Source organism: Gossypium arboreum, chromosome 6, assembly GCF_025698485.1.
Source record: "Gossypium arboreum isolate Shixiya-1 chromosome 6, ASM2569848v2, whole genome shotgun sequence".
Lineage (NCBI taxonomy): Eukaryota > Viridiplantae > Streptophyta > Magnoliopsida > Malvales > Malvaceae > Gossypium > Gossypium arboreum.
Genome location: NC_069075.1, coordinates 12802301 through 12810537, shown reverse-complemented (window position 1 = coordinate 12810537; position 8237 = coordinate 12802301). Strand labels below are relative to the sequence as shown.

The window sequence follows — 8237 nt, the reverse complement described above, 5'->3', positions numbered from 1 at the left end:
GTTACAATTTCTAGGTTAAATAATAAAAAGATAGTTATTACTAGTACTTTTGGTTCCCTTGGGTATGATATCCTCGTCTTGCCATTACTATACTATTGTTCGATAGGTGCGCTTGCCTTTTCGTCGTGATAATAGTTAGTCTAGGTTTGATCTTCATTATAAATATTTATTACTTATTACAAATCACGCGATGAAGTTTTTTGGCGCCGTTGCAGGGGAGCTAAAATATTAGGAACACTCAATTTTTATTACTTTAGCCATTTATTTTTTCTTGCAATTTAATTATTACAAATTAATTTACTTTTTCTTTCTCTTGGCAGGTTTTCCTAGTTTATGACTAGAAGAAACTCGTCGGGACCATTACTTTTTGACGAAGAAATCGATCGCACAGTTCGTAGAAACCAAAGAGAAATAAGGCGCAACTTAAGATACATAAAGAACGAGCAAGAAGATGATACTCAACCTCCAACCGACGAGATGGCTGAAAACCAAGGCAATCAGCTACCTCTTGCAATTACGGCTAATCAAAATCTTGCTCCACGCACTATGTGTGATTATGCTAAACCTTCTTTAACAGGAACTGAGTCTAGCATAGTTAGACCAGCTATAGCTGCAAATACTTTTGAACTGAAACCTAACACAATTCAAATGATATAGCAGTTTGTTCAATTTGATGGTTTGCAGGATGAAGATCCCAATGCTCACCTAACAAACTTTCTAGAATTTTGCAACACATTTAAAATCAATGGCGTTTCTGACGATGCCATTCGTCTTTGGTAATTTCCTTTTTCACTGAGAAACAAAGCTAAACAGTGGTTAAACTCGTTACCACGAGGGTCTATCACTACTTAGGAACAAATGACCAAAAATTTTTTACTAAAATACTTTCCACCGGCTAAAACGGCTAAATTACGTAATGATATCTCTTCTTTTGTGCAGATGGATTTAGAAACACTTTACGATGCATGGGAGAGATACAAGGACTTACTGAGAAGGTGCCCTCACCATGGGTTACCGCTTTAGCTGCAAGTTCAAACATTCTACAATGGTGTGAATCCTCGATAAGACAAATGATTGACGAATCACGGCGTAACCATCAACAATAAAACACCAGAAGATGCCTATGAATTTATAGAGGAGATGTCACCGAATAACTATTAGTGGCAAGTTATGAGTACAAAGACAACGAAAACTGCCGACGTTTATAACATCGACTCGCCACTATGTCACAAATCGGTGGAACTTCTCAATAAAAAGATTGATAGTTTTCCTGGTTCTACAAAGGTACATCCAGTAATGAGGTGTGACTCACGCGGAGGAGGAGTGCATACAGAATACCAATCCTTCAATCCCACAACCGAAGAGGAACAAGTCAACTATATGGGTAATAATAACTTTAGATCTCAAAATAACCCATACAGTAATACTTATAATGCAGGTTGGAGGAACCACCCAAATTTCTCCTGAGGTGGTCAAGGGAATCAAAAGCCACAAAATCCTTAAGGTTTTCAACAACCACCCTACCAACAAGACACGAAGCCGAACCTTGAGGAGATGCTCTCGAAATTCATATCAGTGTCAGAAACCCGTTTCCAAAATACCGAGACAACACTTAAAAATCAATAAGCATCGATCCAAGGACTCGAAACTTAGATAGGCCAGCTATCTAAACTAATATTTGAATGATCACAAGGTAGCTTACCAAGTGATAGTTGAACCTAATCCAAGGGAACACCGTAACGCAATTAGCACTCAAGATAAGGAAGGATTCTTTGCGTCTGAGCCAGAATTGATGCAAGAAACTATGGTGAGCAAAGGTAAAAGTGAGGTAAGTCATAACAAAATGGTGAATGAAGAATATAGACCTTGTGTCCCATACCCTAATGCAACAAGGAAAGACTGTTCAGACGAACAATTCAGAAAATTCATCAAACTTTTGAAAAAATTACATATTAACTTACCATTTATTGAAGCTTTGTCGCAGATGCCAAATGCAATGAAATTTTTAAAAGACCTTTTAGTAAAAAAGCGGAAGTTGGACGAAGAGTCACATGTAGAGCTAAACCCAGTTTGCTAAGCTATTCTACAGAATAAGCTACCCGACAAATTGAAAGATCCAGGGAGTTTTACAATTCCTTGCTTAATTGGTAGTTTAGATATAAGTCATGCATTAGCTGATTTAGGGGCTAGTATTAACGTCATGTCTTACAAAATGTTTAAGCAACTAGGTCTTGGGAAACCTAAACAAACTAAGATGAGCATTCAATTGGCAGATAAAACTATAAGATTTCCTAGGGGTATTATTGAAGATGTACTAGTAAAAGTAGATAAGTTCATATTCCCCGTTGATTTCGTTGTTCTAGACATAGAGTAGGATAATAACACTCCTTTGATTTTAGGAAGGCCCTTTTTAGCAATTGCTAAAACAATTATTGATGTTGGCATAGGTGAGCTTACACTTCATGTGGGAGATGAAACGATCACCCTTCAAGCTCGTAATTCTGGCATTACATCAAACATTGAAGGTAATAGTCCACACCAATCTACTAAAACTGACATTATAACTTTACAGAAATTGAGCTTCAAAGAAGTTCACGAGCCATGTTCCAGAAATGATAGAGGATACATTCATGAACAACGAAGGCTACAGATAGAGGAGCTAGACGAATGGTGAGCACATAAATCGAGAACACGTGATAAACTAAAACTACGCCAAAACAAGCTCGATACCTCTCCTAATCAACTTAAGGTTGGCGATAAAGTCTTACTAGATGCCGCAGATCCCCACATTGTCACTACCACACTGAATGAGGAAATCCCTCTTATGGTACTCAGTATTTTTCCATTCAGTATGGTAGAGGTGAGTCGCCCCAATTTGGGCACTTTTAATGTAAACAACACCCGATTAAAACCCTATTTTGATGAGATTGATAGCAGGAATGAGGAGTATAAACTCCTCGAATCACCCTGACCATTCACTAGAGAGGTAAGTCGAGCTTAGACTATAAATAAGCGCTTCTCGAGAGGCAACCCGAACACTAACATATTTTTGTTTCTTTATTTTTAATTTCTAACACTTTAAATCATTAACTTTATCTTTAAATTGCAAAGTTTTTCAGCACACACGGCCAGGCACACGGGCGTACCTAAAGCCATGGCCAAACAGGGGAAGAGACACGGCCGTGCGATACAGTTGTGTGAAAGCAGGACATGATTTCCCCAAAACACGAGATGCGATAAATCCCCATGACCGTGCGACATGGCTGTGGGTGAACTTGATAGGTAAACACGGGCGTGGGAATGGAAAAACAAGGGCGTCCCATGGGCAAGGCTCGATTCTGTTTCTTTGACAGGGGCGTGAAACACACCCGTGCCATTAAGCCGCGGACAACAATACATGGGCGTGGTACCCTAACACACGGGTGTGGAAGAAGCGAACAAAGCTAGGCACGACCTAAATTGCAAAATTTGAAAAACACGGGCTCACCTTCAGAGTACATGGGCGTAGCCTTAGGCCGTGTACACCTCCCTATATAAGCAAATCACTGTTCATTTTCTTCTTCCTTTCAAAATCCTAGTCGAAATCTCCCATTCTCTACTCCTTAATCCCTATTCTGGCCACCATTCCACAGATTCTCACTTCCTCAACCTCCAAACCACCCTAAACTCCACTCCCCCTGCATTAATCCTCACTTTCCCCTCTCTTTTCCCTCTATTTTTCCTCCACACGACTGTATCCCCATGCCACATGCCCATGCTCGCCTCCAACACGCCCATGTGCCACCCTACAGCAGCTTTTGGTACATTATGTCATCATCGAGAGGCAAGAAGGCCGCGGTCCACCCTCAAAGAGACGTAGGGGACCAGGTTCTTCCTCGGTACATGCTACAGTTGAAGTTCGACACCCATTCCTTGAGTTTTCGCAAGCTTTGCAGGAGGAGCTATTTCAGATACTACGCGTGCGACCCCTCACTACAGGTCGCTGCATCGACTGGGCTGCCGTAGAGCAAGTCCAGCTAGCGATGCCATCTGTGCCCTCCTGTCCACAGACCCATGGGAACGGTTCTTCGCTATTATCGAACCCACTTATTTAGAGCTAACTTTAGAATTATGCTCTACTTTTCATTTACAGGTGGTGATGACGAACAATGACAACCCCGACACCATTCACTTCCGATTAGGCGGTCTAGTTCGCATGATGAGTGTCCCAGAGTTTAGAGTCACTCTGGGACTTTACATGTAACACCCCGTACCCGAGTCCGTTACCGGAATCTGACACGAGGTGCACACAGACTTAACTATTTTCACAGTCCATTTAGAAATTTCCAGACTAGCTGGTCACTGCATCACTGTTGCCTTAAAAATCATATCTTGAGTTTCAAAGCTCGAAAATTAGTTTCGTAATTTTTCCCTGAAACTAGACTCATATGTCCATCTACAGATTTCTTTCTAGAATTTTTGGTCAAGCCAATTAGTACAGTTTATTAGTTAAAGTCTCCCCTATTCCAGGGTTCGACTACACTGACCTTCGTGCGTTACGAATTGAATATCTCCTTGTACAGGGATTTAATACTGATGCCGTTTATTTCTATAGAAACTAGACTCAGAGAGGAATCTATACATATATGGCATGACTCCTAATTATCTCTGGTTAATTTACAATGAATTTCCAAAGTCGGAACAGGGGATCCAGAAACCGTTCTGGCCCTGTTTCACGAGAACTTTAATATCTCTTAACATATAACTCATATGACCGTTTCGTTTCTTCCATATGAAAGTAGATTCATCAAAGTTAATTTACATAATTTATTCACTATTTAATACCATTCCTACTATTTTTAATGATTTTTCACATCCACATCACTGCTGCTGTCAGCATCTGCCTTTAAGGTAGGCTTTACCTATTTCATGATTTCCATGATTCAATTAGCCCTTTTTGCATACATAGCACAAAGTGTGATCATGATTAACCATTCCAATGGCTAATCGTTTCAAAACAATTTCATACCTCATAATGATCAACATACAAACGATTATGGTACTATGCTAAAAACGTATATAAGCCATTTTCGCATGGCTTTCCAAGTTTACACAAAACCGAAAGGTACATGACCTTCAACAAAAGGGTAGTCCTATACATGCCATTTCAAAGTTCAACCAAAATTGTACCAAAATGGGGGCTTTGATAGTGTGGGAGACTTCGACTTCCAAAAATCCCGAGTCCGATAACTGACAAGCCAAAATCTATAAACAAAGAAACAGAGAAAACGGAGTAAGTAATTTATGCTTAGTAAGTTTGAGCAAGAAATTCCAGCACAACAAAAGCATAGCATTCATAAAGCTAACGGATAATTTCATATGCACAAATTCTCAATATCCTACTCATTTCACATTCCAACCCCTATGTTCATACATAAGGGATCATCTTAGCCAAATAATCAAAACTCATTACTCGATCGAGCGAATATTATTCAAGGAATCAACTAATTCAAGTACATACGAACATACCTCATTGCTGGAATTTTTCAAGCGTATTAACTGAAAATTTTACAGCAAGATCGCTCATTCTCGAATCACGTACCTTCGGAACTTAACCGGATATAACGACTCGCTCAAATGCCTTCGGGACGAAGCCCGGTTATAGTGACTCGCACGAATGCCTTCGGGACTTAACCCGGGTTTAATAACTTGCACAAATGCCTTCGGGCTTAGCCGGATTTATTAACTCGCACGAATGCCTTGGATCCTAGTCCGGATATAGTCACTTAGCACAAAGCCTTCGGACTTAGCCCGGACATCATTCAATAACCGAGCACAATTATCAATAAATTATGACACATTCAGTATTTCACTTTCATTAGCAAAACTCAAACACAAGGCACTTTTCACACTTGCAATTTCGGCTCAATAGCCACACACAAAGAGCATGATTTTAATTTGCTTTAAACATGATCTAATCAATTCGAATTTAAGCTCTATTACTCAAGAACTTACCTAGGATGTCGTCGACCGATTTCAATGGCTATTCGACCACTTTTTCCTTCCCTTTGTCGGATCTAGTTCCCTTTGCTCTTGAGCTTAATTTAACAAATAAATCGATTTAATCATTTGAGCATCGAAGAGGAATACAAGGTACTTAGCCAATATATATATACTCATTAGGCATCAAAGTCGCATGTGTACGAAATCATGAATCGAACTCAACACATTAGTTAATATTCCTCTTAGCGAATTTTCTAAGCCAAGAATAGGCATCAATATGCTTGCCTCTAACCGAATGCATGCACACCAATTTCCCCTCATGTGGTCAATATGCATGTCCATGTTGAGGCCAATTATACACTTAATACCACACAAAAACAGCATACATTTTACTAACTAACGATTACATATCGTAGCTCAATACACATCTCTCATTTACTTCATAACCAAACATCATCACAAGCAAATATACACCTTGAAATAGTATATATGTCATACCAATACATCATGTACAAACATATATACATATATATATGCTAGAGTCGAATCTCAAGTTGATTGTAACTAAACATGAACATAATTTCAAAACACAAATCTTACTTTCCATGCAATGAGCATAAATCACACTTTTGGATGTACCATGGCGAATACATCACAACACCATAATTTTGGTCATGATTAAACAAAGAACTTAATGTCTTACTCAAAAATACTAAAAAGAAAGTCCAAGAGCCATCAATCCACCATCACATATATCATTAGCAAGCTTCATATTTAACATGCAATGGCATTAACACAAAATCCACCTTGGCCAAATACCATCCCTATGATATAACAAAAGTTTGAACCATGGGCTAACAAGAGCATCAAGCTATCAACTAAAAACATGCATGAATCTCATGGCACAACCTCAAACATACCTTAATCTTGATGCAAGTATAGCCAAACCTCTTCCTAATCCTCTTCCAAACCAAGCATGAAGCAAAATTCCTCCTTCCCTCTAGTATTTTCTGTCAAGAGAGAATGAAAATGGATGAACAAATTTTTTCTTTTCTCTTCCTCAATACACTGCAATGGGGCATGCATGAGACCATTTTTTCTTTTTCCATTTCTTTATTACCCATGCTCATTAATTTATTTTTTCACCCATGATTCACCAACAAAACATGTCTATGACATGTTTTGCCCATATTCTTTGTCATGGCCAGCCATCACTTGTAAAAGAGGGGTATTTGACATGCAAGGCCATTGTTTTGCATGCATGCTTTAATTAGTCATCACACATTCCCCCATCATACTTTCAAAGTTTTCTACTAGGTCCTTTCTAGTGAAATTCACATTTATAACTCTAAATTAAAGCATCAAAAATGTCACACATGAGTTAACACATATTATAGGCATCAAAATAAATATCAAATTATTTTTATGCCTCGTTTTTTTGTGGTCCCGAAACCACATTCTGACTAGGGTCGTTTTAAGGCTGTCACATTACACCAATGAGTTTATGGAGGAGGAGGACATGAATGCACTACCACGCAATATCAACATTTTTCCCTCCTTGTGCTGGAAGGCTTTAGCACCACTCTCTTCCACCTACAACCCTAGTCGCTCGAAGGCCTCAGCTCTCGCCCCTTCCCTAGATATCTCCATGCCATATTAGCAGACACCTTGAACGGAAGGAGAGAGAGCACCGGCATCGTCAACGCCCACGACACCTACTATTTATGGTTTTTGGCGAATGCACACGTAACTGACTTGGCATATTTCATCGCTTTCGCCATTCGCCATCAGACCGAGCGGCATCGAAAGGGAGTAATCTCTATCGTGCCTCTATGTGATGCACCTTGCCAGACACTTCGGCCTCCTCAACACTGTGGCCCAGTCATCAGCGCTTACACTGATAGGTCAGATGTCATCACAGGGCATCATGACTATGTTACACATGAGGATGATCGAGCGCCGACGTGGGACCGATCCTCCTCAGTGCCGTCTCACTCATGCCATTGATGAGGAGGATCTTGAGGACATTCCTGATGATGTCCCCCCAAAGCACGAGAAGCCTTCTACCACACCACCTAGGGAACGACCAGTTCATGCAGCTGCTTTATTGGCACACCTTTCCTACCGACTCACTCACTTCGAGCAGTATTGCACTACACAGTTCGAGATGGTTCATGAGCAAGATCGGCAACGTGACAGATAGATGGACGACATGCAGGCCATGATGCAGCAACTGTGCCAGCACTTTCACATCG

At 40.0% G+C, this 8237-nt stretch overlaps 1 non-coding gene across 1 annotated transcript; it reads right to left on the bottom strand.

Annotated features, from left to right (window-relative positions):
• Nucleotides 1–906: 906 nt before the first annotated feature.
• Nucleotides 907–1013, bottom strand: LOC128294866 (small nucleolar RNA R71). Its single transcript, XR_008285173.1, has one exon. It is a non-coding gene; the product is annotated as a small nucleolar RNA R71 (small nucleolar RNA).
• Nucleotides 1014–8237: the final 7224 nt, after the last annotated feature.